Source organism: Polistes fuscatus, unplaced genomic scaffold, assembly GCF_010416935.1.
Source record: "Polistes fuscatus isolate 324 unplaced genomic scaffold, CU_Pfus_HIC Scaffold7, whole genome shotgun sequence".
Taxonomy (NCBI): Eukaryota; Metazoa; Arthropoda; class Insecta; order Hymenoptera; family Vespidae; genus Polistes; species Polistes fuscatus.
The window spans coordinates 4488969-4507275 of NW_025113151.1; positions in this window are offsets into that span (position 1 = coordinate 4488969).

The following is an 18307-nucleotide window of genomic DNA, read 5'->3' on the forward strand; positions in this document are numbered from 1 at the left end:
ATCTTATGTTCTTATGTGCTGAGTAGTAGGAAGTAGCAGTTAGTTAATCTTATGTTCTTATGTGCTGAGTAGGAGGAAGTAGCAGTTAGTTAGTCTTATGTTCTTATGTGTTCTGGGAGTTTACAAATTTCAGAAGTGGGATGTTTACAAATTTCAGAAGTGGGATTCAAACTCGCTAAATTAGAAATTCGCGATTCGCGCGTGTGTTATGAAAAGTGGGATTGAATCTATTACGTTATTAGTGAAGTTATTAGTGAACTTACGTGTTTGAGTGACTTAACATTCGAAATCTAAAAATTTAGAAAACGTTTGCATTGAAAGTGTCTACGAAAATTAAGAAACATGGCAACAACCCGCAAACTTACAGCAACCGAGCTAGGAGAAATGTTACGCGCTCGAGGCTTGGCGACGTATGGCACGAAAGCTGAGCTTATGGCAAGATTAGATTTAGCTGAACCTCATTGGAGGGATGAAGCTATCTTAGATGCAACTTACGACGACGGAGCGACCACCTTAGAAACACCGGCCACCGAAAACGGCGAGGTAGAAAGTCTCCGTCGGCAGGTAGAAGACCTTATGCGTGAGGTCGGGCAACTCAAGGGAACAACGGAACAACGACCAAGAGTGAATGATCGACACCGCGAGGTCAGCTTAAGTGTAATCTCTGATATGATCGACGTTTTTGATGGAAGCGTTGGTACCTTTACCGTCTGGGAAAGACGAGTGCGCTATATACAACGAATGCACCAGCTTCGGGATACCGAAATTGTTATGGTAATTAGTCTAAAATTGAGGGGAAAAGCATTGCGATGGTTTCACTCAAAACCCGAATTCGTGACTTATGGAATGGAGGAATTATTAGCAGCAATAGGGAAGATGTTTAGCTCGCGACAAAGTGTTATCACGTTGAGAAGACAGTTTGAGGAACGTAGGTGGAACGGCAACGAGTCGTTTAGAGATTACCTACATGACAAAATGATTCTGGGTTACCGAATTCCCCTCCCAGAACAAGAAATTTTGGAGTATGCGATAGACGGCATTCCAGACATTGCATTAAGAAACCAGGCCCGGATGATTGGTTTCCGAGACCAGGAGTCGTTGCTGACGGCTTTCGAAAGTATTACGCTATACGCCGGGTTAAGGATGCGAGCGACGGGCCCTCGAAGTCCTACAAAATACGAAGGAAGGCGGCCGACGGGAGAAGGAAGAAGAAAACCGATCGACCATAAGAGGCCGTCGGAGGAAAGTTATGCCAGATGCTTCAACTGTGGAGAGACAGGACATTTTGCGGGGAACTGCCCCCGTCCGAAGAGGGAAAGAGGCAGCTGCTACAAGTGCGGTAAACATGGACATCTTAGACCAGAATGCCCGGAGAAGGGTGGCGAAGTCCACGGCGTCACCAGGAACTTGACCACCGATGACGACTACATCAGGAAGATAACTTATGATGTCGATTCAGGCAATACACACTACATCTTAGTTTTAGACACCTTATTGGATTCCGGCAGCCCCGTGAGTTTCATAAAGAAAGGGTTAGTGATGGGACCGATCAACTCTGCGCCGGAACTCGGAAGTGAATATTATGGTATTAATCATAGTCGTCTACAAGTACACGGCTCGATACAAGTTAGTTTAAAATTAGATGACGGCGAAAGGGTTGACACTCGTCTGTTGGTAGTACCGGATACTACAATGGTGAACTCCGTTATTTTAGGTCGCGACGCATTAAAAAAATGCGGATTAGGTTTAAGCAGAAAAGATAAGCTCTCCGAAGAAGAGGTAGTGATAGATCAGATTATGAATATAGAAATAGATGATTCCACCGATAATCAAACTACCGAATTAGACATTAATCCCGAAATCGCGGTGGAAAAACCAAAACGAATTAAAGGAAATCTTAAAGGTAAATTACTTAGATGCACCTCGTCCGGAAGAGCCTAGAATAAGCATGGAGCCGAAATTAACATTACAAGAGCATAAGCCATTTCATTTATCTCCCCGTCGCTTATCGTTTGTCGGAAAAACCAAGTTAGGGAAATAATAGGAGATTTGCTAGAAAGAGGAATAATTCGACTGAGCGAATCGGATTACGCGTCCCCTATTGTGTTAGTTGGAAAGAAAAACGGTAAGAATAGGATGTGCGTCGATTACCGCGCGTTAAATAAAGTCACAATAAGCGAACGCGATTTAAAAGCAATTAGGAATAAGGCCGAAGATAGAATGGCTGAGAAGCAAAATTACAACAAGAGGTATTATGATAAACGCCATCATAGGATACGGTCAGAATTTGATGTCGGTGATTATGTGGTGATAAGAAATTTTGATGGCACTGTAGGGATGGAAAAAAACTGATACCAAAATTTAGGGGTCCGTACGAAGTTATAAAGAAATTACGAAACGATAGATATGTAGTTGCCGATATAAGAGGCCTCCAAATATCTCAAAGACCGTATCAGGGAACATGGGAATATTGTAACATGCGTCCCTGGCGAGGAACAGAACAGGCCAAAGAATAGAGAGAAAAGAGAACAATCTCGAGTTTATATTTAGTATACTTTATCCTTATGATTAAAACTCAATTGTATTATGTTTCATTTCATTTTATTTCCTTTAAAGATAGTGTACCGACAGTTAAAAGTTTATATTTAGTATATTTTATTCTTATGATTAAAGTCCAATTGTATTAAGTTTCTTTTCATTTCCTTTTTAAGATTATCACCGTTATCGCATCTCGCTTCATGTTTGTAAGAATGAATATTATTTTAGTTATCGATTAGATCGAAAAAAAAAGAGAGGAAAAAGGAGAGAGAAATATTGTATCCGAGTAATTGTATTTCTTATGTATGGATTATCTTATATTTTTATTCTTTCAGATTATTACTTTTATTTATGTATTAATTTTTGACTGTATTCTTATGTTTGTATTCATGTACTTCTTATGTATGTATTAACCTTATGTTCATGTTCATTTTACGTTGCGCCTTTATGTATGTGTGATGGTCTAGTGACCGAGGGCGGTCACCGTCAGGACTGGCCGATTGTAAACGCTTATGCAGGTTCGTGCACGTTGGCGCCTGCACTGGTGTGAGTGCGTGCGGATGTTTATTTAGGATATCAGTGTTCTTAAGATTAAGTGTGAGGAACAGAGGATGTATGCGTCACCCGTGGAGGGAGGCCGATGCTCCGTTGTTCGACGGAAAAGTATAAAAGGGCAGTCGGACAATACGGGTGGTGGTAGGAAGTTAGTTAATCTTATGTTCTTATGTGCTGAGTAGTAGGAAGTAGCAGTTAGTTAATCTTATGTTCTTATGTGCGTAGTAGGAGGAAGTAGCAGTTAGTTAGTCTTATGTTCTTATGTGTTGGGGAGTTTACAATATATAACTGAAATATAAAAAATATAGTAGCAACGATACTTTTAATATTTTTTTTTCCTTTTAATTTTTAATTTAACATTTATGCGCCACTTGTGTTACATTATTTATAATTTTATTTATTTTATACATAAATGAATTTCATATATAGTATTGTAATAATATTTTTATATTAATATAAATTTCTCAATTCCTTAATTTATCAAGCAACAACTCGACATCTCTTTCCAACAAGTATTTTGCCAGGAGGACAAAGTATTGGAATACTGATTATGCTGGCTGTAGGTTCTGCGGATCTCCTATCATATGTATAACCGTCAACCATGTTTGTTGAAAAAATGGTGAACATTAAAAATACGCAAATTATTGAAAGAAAACGCATGTTGATTATTTCCCTAAAAAATTACAAAAAAACAATATTTTGTATTTCAGAAAAAATCATTCACTTGCTTTTTCATCTTTAAAATATTATTAAATTAATCAGTTAATTCTCTCTAAGTCTCTCTAAGTGACGTGAGAAACGTTTAATGAAATCATTTAATTTTCGTTACTAGCATTAAATTATTGCGATACTTACGTAAACTAAGATGGTCCAAAAGAACAGAAAACTCGAAGTTATTCTTTCTATTTTTTTTATAGCGAAATGTTTTATTCTAAATCGATGCAGGTGTGTTGCTCGAATATCTGCTTTTGCACTATTCAAACATCGTATTTATATCTTAGAAAGTACAATATTATTTTATTGTTTAAAGCGTTATCATGCGTTAAAGAAAACGTTAAATTTATTTTTAGAATTTTATGCAGCTCCCATTTTTCATAGCGCGTTTTTTATTTTTTATTATACGAATTTCCTTGAAAATACTAGTTTGATTACCGACACGTGGTAATTTTGATTACCAAATATTAAAATTTTCAATGATTCATCGTTTTTCGCTTCGTTATTTCTATAAACATTATACTTTGTTAAAAAAAATATGTTCCGCAACTGATAAGATTAAAAATAATCTGAAACAAATAATATTTCATTTTCATTTCTCTAATTTTTATTCTCTTAAATTGTTTTACGAAAAAAAAATATCATTCGAAATAATGAAATTACATTTGTTTCAATCAGACAAAAAAAATTTGATATGTAATAGATCATTATGTAATAATAAAAATAATAATAATAAAACACGTAGGGTGGGCAGGTAATAATACCCCCTCAGTAATCCCGTCTTGTCGTAAAAGGCGACTAAAAATGAAACTTTCAACAGAGGAGATATAAATAATATTAAACATTTAAACTTTCACCAAGTGTACATTTAGTGCAATTTTTCTATATCCGGACAAATATGATAGTTAGTGTCTAGATTATTTTTTTCTTCTTCTTTTAATTACATTTTTATCTCTTATTTATTTAATCTACATATATATTTATGATTTTTATTTTTATTTTTTGAAAAACACGTAAATTCAAATACTAACGAACTTTAATATATCTATAATATAAATCGCCAATAATTCTTTTGCGTTACGAAATAATCTCAATCGTATAAGTGTTATTTTTAACATTAAAAATTATGCCAAGTTTAAAATTTTACTCGTTTTTTATTAGCGATGATTCGACACTTTTTAGAACGACCTTGTTTCATTTATTCCACGTGTGTTCAATTTTTTATTTGTTTTCTTTTTTAATTCAAACTTTAAAATAATTCGGAATTAGTTTTAATCGGATTTTAATAGGAAATTTACTATTACAAAACTTGAGATCCATTTTTGTAAGAGTTAATAGTGTAAGCAAATGTATAAATATAAAAGAAAAATATTCAATTAAAGTAATATCGAAAATTAATTGCTAGAATATCAAGAATATGTTGTACCATCAATTTTTATTAAAATATAAAAATGATATAAACATATATATTATAAATTTCGAAGAAAAATATGTAATATATATACTTTTATTACGAGTCGACATCTACCATTTGGTTTATGTTCAGGTGGATAATTTCTTGATGGTATTCTAATCGCACGTAAAATTTTTCTTTTAACATGTCTATCTCCGATCGTAATCGTTGCACAAATGATGCAAATCAATATTTTGCAAGGTATTGTTACAAAATAACACATATTGATTATAATTTTCTCTGTTTTGTAAATAACAAATATTTTATATTTTCTCTTTTCTCTCTCTTCACATATTTTATTTTAATTCTATATGCAAACTTAGAACAAATTATTGACACTATTAAAATCATTGAATAACATTTCTAATATTTTTGTTTTGATTGTTTAACCCGTAGAGAAGAATTTGTACTTAGCGTCGAATACCTTTAATGAATGCGGTGTTAGGGTAATTGCTAGGGCATGCAAAGGCGTGCAGAGCAAGGTTGGAGTATTGTGTCTTGAGCCTTGTGCATGGGTAGGACGCATAATTACTTTCATTTAGGACAGCTACATATACAGATCGTTTATGCGTAGATACAGTTATGCCTCCTAGGCTTTTGTGACGTTCCACCACTTTTTACATCACGTTTTTCTTCCTTTGAAATACTTTCGCCCCTACCGCCTTATCTTTTATTACTTCTTCTTCTCGCTGTTTTCCTCAAGATCATTAGAATGAAATAAAAGAACAAGCGAAAGTTAATCTAGTAGTAAAATAAATTATAATAAAAACACAATTCAGTGGTGTAAGAATAGACAAGCGATGCTTAAATCCGGTAGTTACTATAAGAAATAATCGAAACTACCTAAATTCGTTTATCTTCAAATTTATTCTCTTATATTACCCATCAATCTTAACACGTTACTCAATAAATCCCCGGTTTGACACATATATGGCAACATTGTTGACAGACCCACGTGTTTTCCGGGTCGCGCTTACCTTCAAGCAAAAATTTCAAAAAGTCTTTTTTACATTTTATTCCCTTGCTACAATAAAATTTTTCTTTTTTAACATTATATCCAAATGTATAATTTACAAATTACTAATATAATAGCTAAGATACTTTTAATATTTTTTTTCTCTTTTAATTTTTAATTTAACACTTATTCTCCCCTAATGTTACAATATTTATATTTTTCATTATATTTTACATAAATGAATTTGACATATAATATATATTGGAATAATATTTTTATATTAACATTTATTTTGATTCTCTAATTTATCCAATAACTTTTCGACATCTAAAGAAATGATCAGGTTTATATCCCTTACGACCCTTTCGATGTGGCATAATAAATATCTGGCATTTCAGTTGTGCAGAGCACGATCCTATTGCATAACCTTGAACCGTTTTTGTTGACAAGATGATGCACATTAAAATTACGCAAATTATTGAGAGCTGTTGGTAATAGGAGTAATAGTACACACGACGTGTGCTTCGCTCTGCGATTGGCCAACTCCGTATTAATTTGTATTAGCACTCCCTTCTGACGCCTTCTATGTTCTGTTACGTGGTTACATTTCGTCTGTTCCCACTCTTATACCTTGTGCAGAGAAAAATGCAGATCCCGAAAAGCAAACGAACCGCTGGAAGCGAACGGCACGGAGAGCGTGTATTGTGCGCGGTTGCCAAATCACAGAAGGGATTACGCACAGAGGAGAATATGTTCGCGGCAACATGGTCTCTAAATAGCAGTGCAACGTCGCACCTTTGCAGACGGCTACGAGACTTTACTGAAGTGAACGTTAGGAAGCACGGCATATAATCCAGTCGGCCAAGAAAAAATACAGGGTTTGTTTACGACTTCCAAAAAAAATTGCTCAAAAATTAAAAATTTTTTTTTTTAATATTCAGAAAAATATGTAGATCATTTTCACAGAAAAAAATCGCAGAAATTTAATCGTTTACGAAATAGCCATTTTGCAAGTAGCTTTAGATTAAAATATCTCAATACCTAATAAAAAGTAGTCGAGACATGCTGCGTATGAAATTTAGAGAAAAGAATAACAAATCGGACGAGTAAAACCCGATTCCTCAACGACTAATAGTTTACGAGTTATGAATTTTTTAATGAAAAATAGGCGCCGAGTGCGAGCGCTTGTAAACAAATAGCTCTAACTCAGCGAAAAATCCATTAATTAAAAATTTTCTTTTTTAAATTGTAACTTTAATCTAGCTTTATAATGAAAAAGCTCAAAAAAGCTCAATAAATTTTTGGCCATTTTTATCAAAAAACGAATTTTAGTTTTTTGGCATTAAAAAATAGTCAATATTGAAAAATAAATTTTTTTTTAATATTGACAGATTCTATAGACCAAAATGCGTACGGCTAGCTAAAAATTAAATATAAAAAAATTTTTTTTGAATGGAAAAAAGCAGTTTTAATATATTCAATTTTTCTGTCGCTTACTCCGAAGCCAATGAGTAAGACAAAAGTCACACTTAGCCCAGTCAACGCGGGCCCACCACGGAACTTTCTTACTAACAGCTTCAAAATTTGATCTAAGGGTAAGTTGACGACGCTGAATCGAATGGTGCTAATTATAATAAGATCAGCAACCGTGATCTTGGGGAAAAAGGGTAAAAAAGGGTAAAATATAGCCATATCTTAGAATCTAGGCATTTAATCGAAAAAAGTTTCAAACAAAAGTTGTAGAGAATTGAAAAATACTAAAAAAATGTTCTATGAGTTATCTTCGTATTTTCAAAAATAAGCGCATAAAATTGGATTGAAGATGGGAACAAAATTGTAAGAGTGGGAGAAAGCAAGCTTATCCCTCCGTCGCGTTTTACACGCGAGCGAGCTAGTATGCGTGCGAGCGTCCGTGTGCACTAATCACAAACGAAGGATCTTCGGCAATCTTCGGGACTCCGGTCTTGAATGCAAGTGAGAGTGAGAGAAGAAACCGATATTTCCCTTTTCTATTTGTTTAGGCGATAACGAGTATTATTGTCCTTGGCCATCGATTGTTCAGCGTTCTGATATTTCTCTTTTTATATTTTTTCTTTCGGTAGCAAGAATTTTACGTCTTGGCCATCGAGCGTCGAGCGTTTTGTATACGAGTGCGAGTGAGAAAGAAAACCGATATTTCTCTCTTTCTATTTTTTCACTCGGTAGCCAGAATTTTACGTCTTGGCCATCGTGCGTCGAGCGTTCTATATATCTATATATATCGGCGTATAAGCGCGGCACTTTTAAATCGAATCTTGATGCTTATGGCACGCCGTTTCTTTATTTATTGTCAAAAATAATGAACCTTGAGTAAAAAAAAAATAATTCATTTTAACAGAAACTATTATTATTTAGTTGAGAGTAAAAATAATGAATTAATTTTGTGTCTCGCCATAAAATTAATTAGAATAATTAATTGATATAAATTCTTTGCCTCACAAAAATTTATTTGTATATCAAATTGAATACGTATTCTCTTTAAGACGAAATTTAAAATTTAAATATTTTTCCTATTAAATTATGTATTTTATAAAATTTTAAATTACTGACTTTTTGTCTCGTAAAAATTTATTAGTTTATCAAATTAAATACATATTTGAAAAAGAAGAATTTTATAACCACACATAAAATTAATTCAAGATATATATGAAAGGATATTCTAAAAACGTGGAATTTATTTTTTGTTCATACATAATTTTAATTCATTTTTATTATGTTATAAGAAAACAGTAATGCATTCTGATGCATCTTCGAGGTCTTAAGAATTGTACGAAATAAATTGAGCTATTATCAATTGGTGCGTTAGCGTAAGTAGTAACGTCTTCGCTTTCGCGCTGGGTATTTAACGTTCGATTCTTGTGGGGGAATTATTTTTTTTATAAGTTTTTCTATCCTTAACAAGGAGACGGTCAGTGAGTCCAACCTCAGATTTTTTTCAAATTTTGCACTAACGATATAAAATTTATTAAGAAATCAACATTATTACGCGAGTAATAAAGTTACTAATTATAAATTAAATAATATCCAATAAATAACAAAAATTAATTTTTAACGTGCCGAAACGAGACATTTTTTAGGATGATATTTACAGAATGAATTTGTAATTTAAATAATAAATCTTCCTTTATTTGTGCAAGATGTAAAAAAATTTATTGCTTTTAATTTTTTTGTAATAATTTTAATTTTTTTCTATATATAATTAGAAATTAGGAAATGTAAAAACAATTTATATAACCTAAGGATAGAAAAACTTATAAAAAAAATAATTCCCCCACAAAGAATCGAACGTTAAATACCCAGCGCGAAAAGCGAAGACGTTACTACTTACGCTAACGCACCAATTGATAATAGCTCAATTTATTTCGTACAATTCTTAAGACCTCGAAGATGCATCAGAATGCATTACTGTTTTCTTATAACATAATAAAAATGAATTAAAATTATGTATGAACAAAAAATAAATTCCACGTTTTTAGAATATCCTTTCATATATATCTTGAATTAATTTTATGTGTGGTTATAAAATTCTTCTTTTTCAAATATGTATTTAATTTGATAAACTAATAAATTTTTACGAGACAAAAAGTCAGTAATTTAAAATTTTATAAAATACATAATTTAATAGGAAAAATATTTAAATTTTAAATTTCGTCTTAAAGAGAATACGTATTCAATTTGATATACAAATATATTTTTGTGAGGCAAAGAATTTATATCAATTAATTATTCTAATTAATTTTATGGCGAGACACAAAATTAATTCATTATTTTTACTCTCAACTAAATAATAATAGTTTCTGTTAAAATGAATTATTTTTTTTTTACTCAAGGTTCATTATTTTTGACAATAAATAAAGAAATGGCGTGCCATAAGCATCAAGATTCGATTTAAAAGTGCCGCGCTTATACGCCGATATATATAGATATATAGAACGCTCGACGCACGATGGCCAAAACGAAAAATTCTCGCTACCGAAAGAAAAAATAGAAAGAGAGAAATATCGGTTTTCTTTCTCACTCGCACTCGTATACAAAACGCACGACGCTCGATGGCCAAGACGTAAAATTCTTGCTACCGAAAGAAAATATATAAAAAGAGAAATATTAGAACGCTCCCAAGGACAATAATACTCGTTATCGCATGATAAATAAAAAGAGAGAAGTATTGGTTTCTTCTCTCACTCTCACTTGCATTCAAGACCGAGAGTCCCGAAGATTGCCGAAGATCCTTCGTTTGTGTATTAGTGCACACGGACGCTCGCACGCATACTAGCTCGCTCGCGTGTAAAACGCGACGGAGGGATAAGCTTGCTTTCTCCCACTCTTACAATTTTGTTCCCATCTTCAATCCAATTTTATGCGCTTATTTTTGAAAATACGAAGATAACTCATAGAACATTTTTTTAGTATTTTTCAATTCTCTACAACTTTTGTTTGAAACTTTTTTCGATTAAATGCCTAGATTCTAAGATATGGCTATATTTTACCCTTTTTTACCCTTTTTCCCCAAGATCACGGTTGCTGATCTTATTATAATTAGCACCATTCGATTCAGCGTCGTCAACTTACCCTTAGATCAAATTTTGAAGCTGTTAGTAAGAAAGTTCCGTGGTGGGCCCGCGTTGACTGGGCTAACTCTTCGGATCTTTCATATGCTGCACGGCGCAAGCGCGAATCCCCACTAGTGGTAATAAACGAGATTAGAGGCAGTGAGACTGCATTTCTTTTTTTCTTAGTTTCGTTTCTTAGTTTTAAAAAATCGGTACCACAATATAGGTATTAAACGACTCGGAATTTCATGAATCGGATAAATACACTATCGTGTGGTGAACTTTTTTTTCAACAAAATTTCTATTTCTTATAAACAATAAGATAACTAATGAAAAAAAATTTTGATTAAACAACAGTGGTATCAAACTACTCGAAATTTCATGAATCGGATAAATAGACTATTGCGTGGTGAACTATTTTTCAAAAAATATTAATATTTTTTATAAACGAGTTAATTAATGAAGAAAAACTTATGAAACCCATCCAGGTATTCACGTATAGAAGAATCTTGATTTTAAATATTGCATATTTTATTTTGGCAGTAATCACGTGACGTGAAGGACAACAGGGCTTAAAAGAGTAATCATAATAGTTTCAGGTATAGTTTTAAAACTGTACACGTTACAAAATCCGGACCGGTGTACGCGTGAATATCGGGCTGAAGGAAAAAGGTGAAGAAAAATAAAAACTAAGACCACTAATAAACACTCGCTGGAGCGCCAAATTTGAAAAATAATTTTAATGTATAAAAAGAAATAAATAATTTTAATGCATGCAATTGTATAACAAATAATGTTTTAAAGCTTTATTCTCAAAATTGGCTGGGCATTTGACGAAAATATTTTACCACAATAACACCTTAAAAGTATACTACTAATATACCAAAGCTCGTTAAAATCCGTTGGTATCCCTGTAAGGTCCCCTTGTGAGACCTGTAGAAAAATAACGGGAATATTGAAATCATCTAACGCTAGTTTTCATACATGTGGGATTGGAATAAATATAGAAACAAGAGGCGTTGAAATATGAATATTCAAGAATAATCGAGAATCAGGAAAAAGTTGTTTTTCGGTTAGGTATAGGTATAAGAATTGTTTTCCTTTATTATTGTAGTATGAAGGGAATGAGAGAGTATGTATGTATGTATGTATTTAGCGTGGATGCGGGGAAGACAAAAGGAAGAAAGGATATAAGGTGAGAGAATGGGCAGAGGAGTACGAGTTGGACGAGTGTAATCTGAGTATATTGATGAGTTTAATGAGTATGAGTTTGATGAGTTTGACGAATGTATTAACGAGTGTAAAGAGTATCGACGAGTGTAAGAGTTGAAAAAGTAAAGTAAGAGTTTAAAGAGTAGAGTAACAATATCAGAGTAAAGAGTAAATTAGAGTATCAGTAAGTTAAAAAACTATTTCAAAACAATCAACAATCGTTTTATGTTGTTTTACAAAACGTACATCACTCTATTGATCTGAAAGACCTTAAAGATGAATTTCAAAAGCTTAGGCATGAGATCGTAAACATAAACAAAATTAGACACAGAGTTACTCATAACCAACTTTCAATTTTCTATATTCACTTAAAGCAAAAATCAAATAAAAATACAATAGATAATATAAATCGTCTAAATAATATTATCTTTAAACATTCTTTTTTATTAATAGAAGAAAATACAATCAATTCTCAGCAAGCATTATGAGTAATTTATGCTGACGTAATGCATTAACAATAATGGCAAGAGATGATAAAATGGTAAATGTAAACATACAAAATTCTATCAGCATAACAAGATAATTGATAAGCCAAATCTTGTTTCTAGATCAGAAGGGTAGAACCTTCTTAACCTAAGTACTAAACCAGTATTTTCTAACAAATATGTTGCTAGAGGATTTCGATATTTGTCTAAACGGAAGTTGTAGTGTTCACTGATATTTGCAATGTCTTCTTTTACTGTAAAAATTCTTAAGTCCTTGTAAATTCTTTCATTTGTTTTAACCATAAGACATTGCAAATATTCTGCAGGGTTTTTGACTAAAATCTGTGAAGAATTTCAATATTTGAGTTACCAGAGGTTCCCTACAGTTGAATTCCGTGTCAGTCTGTTTTCCAGTACCTTAACTAAATATTTGACTAAATCTTTAGTTTGTAAAACTGCTTAATTTCTGGTCACAGGAGGACATGTGCGCTTACGCAGCGTTAAGGTTACACGTACTAATTTATTTTCATTAATGTTGATTCGCCACTTTTGGCATAATTTTTCTAGCACGTGCAGATGACGTTGAAGGATTTCAATCCCGTTTTGAGGATAGTCATCTGATGCTAACAAAGCTGTGTCGTCCACAAATGAAGCCGTTGTTATCTCATCTGAGTTAGTTAAATCTGCCTTGTAAATTACGTATAATAATAGTTTTAGTACACTGATTTATGGGATACCGGATAGGATTGGAAAAAGTGTGGTGAAGTAATTTAGGTACCTTAGGACGAATTTTTTGTCAGTGAAGTAAGATTTGAGGATTATGTAGAAAGGATACAGCAGCGTTTACTTGAGTTTATACAATAGTCCAGTGTATCACATTATATCGAAAGCTTGTCCAAAGTCCAGTAATATTGTTAAACAGTATTTTTTCTGTTTAAGATTTCGTGATATATTACGAATTAGACGATGACTTTGCTCGATTATTCAAAGCCATTTTCGAAACCCGAAATGATGCTTACAGAATGTCGGGGTACTTAATACTTTAAAGAAACAATTAATTAGCATTTTGTCAAACAATTTGTAAAATGATGATAAAAACCTGATAGGACAATATAAGGTAACTACATGTACTAACTTATAAACAGTTTTTATCTAAATATCATAATTATATTGTGCATTCACTTTGTACAAAATTTAAATAAATAACAATATTATTCTCGAAAAATATATCATTTTTTTTCGTCTAATTGTTAGAAACATTTGTTGAAAACAAAAAAAATGTTCATGTCTTTAATATAAAAATAATATCTTAATTGTGTGTAATTGTTGTCCAAAAAAAGATGTTTGAAATTTATCGATAACGTGCAGGAATATTCTTTAACGATAGAAACACAGCTTTTTTGCTTACTTAAACTTCTTTTAACCTTTGCTAGTGTAATATTTTCAATGGAATTTCCTTGTTCTTAAATAGCTGATGATAAAACCTTACTGGTTAAGAACTTTTCTTGTTCTCGTAGAAAATGTTATAAAAATGTGATATTCTTTGCTTTTCTTCTTCTTCGTGAATTATTGAAGACTACTACACTAATTGCGATATTTTTTTTGCTTATTCTTTTTTATTTGTTTATTGTTTAAAGTCCTGTAGTAAACTTAGGCTTTCTTGTTTACTTTGCAAAACAAACATTTTTTTTCCAGTGCAACACCCACTACTACCGCTTCCTCGAATGATAATCTAGGAGATCTAATTAAATGAGTTCTTATATCAACGTTACGTATTCCATTACGAAACTTTTCCGATAATCTTTCTTCTAAGTGACTTGTAAAGTTGCACTTATTATATATTTTCCGTAAGTTATCAGCATATTTCCCTATCGTTTCTTGTTCATACTGATTTCGACACATAAAACGTTTCTTGTGCACATCATTTTCATAGGACGAATTAAAAAAATTAAGATAATAGCTTATAATATCTTCGTATGAAAGTTCGGAGAATTTTTCAAAAAAAAAAGTCTGCTTAACACTATTATGGACATCATTATCTACCATTTCATTGAAGAATTTAATCATTTTCCTTTCTGGTACCCCAACAACATCCGCTACATACTCAAATCTATTTAACCATTCATAAAATACTTCTTTGTGCTCTAAATTATAAACATGAATCATAGAAAGAGCTGAATTTAGATAATCAGATATATTATTTATTTTGTTAAATTCAATAGCTTTTGCTACCATCTCATCGAATGATAATCCAGGTGTTTTACTTAAATGATTTCTTATATCATCGTCGCGGATTCCATTAAGGAATTGTTCGCATAATATTTTTTCTAATTGATCCTCATAATTGCACTTCGTATACATTTTTCGTAAACTATCAGCATAATTTTCTATCGTTTCTTGTTCATACTGATTTCGACACATAAAACGTTTCTCGTGTACATTATTTTCATAGGAAGAATAAAAAAAACGGAGATAATAGCTTGTAATATCTTCGTATGAAAGTTCCGAGAATTTTACTGAAAAAAAAGTCTGCTTAACTTTATTTTGGACATCATTATCTACCATTTCGTTGAAAAATTTAACCTTTTTCTCATCTGGTACCCTGACAATATTCATAACATATTCAAGTTTATTTAACCACACATAAAATATATCTTTCTTTTCTTGATTGTACATATTAATCATAGGAAGAGCTAAATTTACATAATCAATTACTCCATTAGATTTTTCAAATGCAATGGCTTTTACTACCGTCTCATCGAACGATAAACCAGGTGTTTTACTTAAATGATTTCTTATATCATCGTCGCGGATTCCATTAAGGAATTGTTCGCATAATATTTTTTCTAATTGATCCTCATAATTGCACTTCGTATACATTTTTCGTAAACTATCAGCATAATTTTCTATCGTTTCTTGTTCATACTGATTTCGACACATAAAACGTTTCTCGTGTACATTATTTTCATAGGAAGAATAAAAAAAACGGAGATAATAGCTTGTAATATCTTCGTATGAAAGTTCCGAGAATTTTACTGAAAAAAAAGTCTGCTTAACTTTATTTTGGACATCATTATCTACCATTTCGTTGAAAAATTTAACCTTTTTCTCATCTGGTACCCTGACAATATTCATAACATATTCAAGTTTATTTAACCACACATAAAATATATCTTTCTTTTCTTGATTGTACATATTAATCATAGGAAGAGCTAAATTTACATAATCAATTACTCCATTAGATTTTTCAAATGCAATGGCTTTTACTACCGTCTCATCGAACGATAAACCAGGTGTTTTACTTAAATGATTTCTTATATCATCGTCGCGGATTCCATTAAGGAATTGTTCGCATAATATTTTTTCTAATTGATCCTCATAATTGCACTTCGTATACATTTTTCGTAAACTATCAGCATAATTTTCTATCGTTTCTTGTTCATACTGATTTCGACACATAAAACGTTTCTCGTGTACATTATTTTCATAGGAAGAATAAAAAAAACGGAGATAATAGCTTGTAATATCTTCGTATGAAAGTTCCGAGAATTTTACTGAAAAAAAAGTCTGCTTAACTTTATTTTGGACATCATTATCTACCATTTCGTTGAAAAATTTAACCTTTTTCTCATCTGGTACCCTGACAATATTCATAACATATTCAAGTTTATTTAACCACACATAAAATATCTTTCTTTTCTTGATTGTACATATTAATCATAGGAAGAGCTAAATTTACATAATCAATTACTCCATTAGATTTTTCAAATGCAATGGCTTTTACTACCGTCTCATCGAACGATAAACCAGGTGTTTTACTTAAATGATTTCTTATATCATCGTCGCGGATTCCATTAAGAAATCGTTCGCATAATATGTTTTCTAAGCGATCCGGATAATTGCACTTCTTATATATTTTTCGTAAGCTATCAGCATAATTTTCTATCGTTTCTTTTTCATATTGATTTCGACACGTAAATCGATTTTTTTGTAAATCGGTTTCATTGGATGAAGCAAAAAAACACAGGTAATGATATATTATATCTTCGTATGCAAGTTCAGAGTAGTTGAAAGAAGGGAACGCATGCTTGACACCCGTATGGACATCACCATCCACCATTGTGTTGAACAATTCAACCATTTTATTATTTGGTACTTCTAACGTATGTGCTACATACTCAAATTTATTTACCCATGTAGAAAAAATTTCTTCTCCCTGTAGTTTAAAATATTCATTATTGAAAGAGCTTTATTTCGATAATAAGATATTTGATTAATTTCGGGTAATAAATCCTCATTGTTCATTGTTTTCAATAAGAGAAAGCTTTTTATCACTAATTGCTCGGAAATGGATAAACTTTTGAAAATTCTTCGTTCAGTCTTTTTTTCGCTTTCTCCACTAACTTCAATACACTTTATACACTTTTCATAAAGTAAATGAAAATAATTATTTCTTAGAAACACGTATATGTTTTATATTTTCTATTATATTATTTACATTTATATATAAGTATAGGATCTAAGTGGTGTAATGTTTATCAATATAATTTATAAAAAAAGAATTAAAAATTTGTGATGAGAATAAACGTACTAATATTCAATTTATATCTTAACGGTTTAATATTAACGACTAACTATTTAAATCTTATTGCTTTTAGAGATAGAAGCTAAACGGGGAATTTATTCAGCGTCCTACATTAGTCTTTGGTAGAGATAATAATAATAACGGACAATAATCATAATAAACATTTCTTGAATATTGAAAACTCGAACGTTAATAAAGTTTATAATTACATTATTATTATGCCGATGTTGTATTTCATAGATTCTTATAGATTTAAAGCCAAAAGTAAAAAAAAACTGGTGTGTGTACGTAAGAAGTTATACTTCTTTGGCGTATCAAAACGAATATAACCTCAATAACCTCAAAAATAACTTCAAAAAATAACTTAAAAAAAATAATAATAATAATTATTATTATTATTATAATCATTATTATTTTTTCTCGTTACTTTTTAATTTTCCATGTTTATTTTTTAATTAATGTTATTATTATATCATTATTATTATTATTATTAATTTTCTTTTTACATAGAATATAGTTGATAAAGAAACCTGTTTCCCCCTCCGTGCTTGATGATCGATAACATTCGCTAAAGTAAGCCGATTATTTTTCTTTGATTATTATACTTTTATTCATTTATTTATTTATTTAATTTTATAAATATATATTAGGAGTACAAATAATTTTCCGCAGTTTTTTGTCAAAAAAATAATATTTATTGTGACAGAACGGTAGTTTAAATTTAATCGAAGTATTGTCCATCATTAGCAACTACTTTTTCCCATCTTTCAGGCAGCGTTCAGATTCCATGTCTGAAGAACTCCTTGTCTTTTGAGGCTATTACGAATCAACCCAATTTTTGGTATCTTCATATGATTTGAACCGCTGCTCCGACAGAGCATGTGCCATGGACCGAAGTAGGTGATAATCGGACGGTGCAATGTCTGGTGAATACGGCGGGTGGGGTAACACTTCCCAATCAAGTGTTTCCAAATACTTTTTCACGGGAGCCGCTACATGTGGACGAGCATTGTCATGCAGGAGAATAATTTTTTCGTGTCTAGAATAGTATTGAGAGCGTTTTTTCTTCAGAGCTCGGCTCAATCTCATCAATTGTATTCGGTAGAGAGTTCCAGTGATTGTTTCGCTTGGATTAAGCAACTCGTAATACACCACACCCAGCTGATCCCACCAAATACACAACATGAGTTTTTTTCCATGAATATTCGGTTTTGCTGTGGA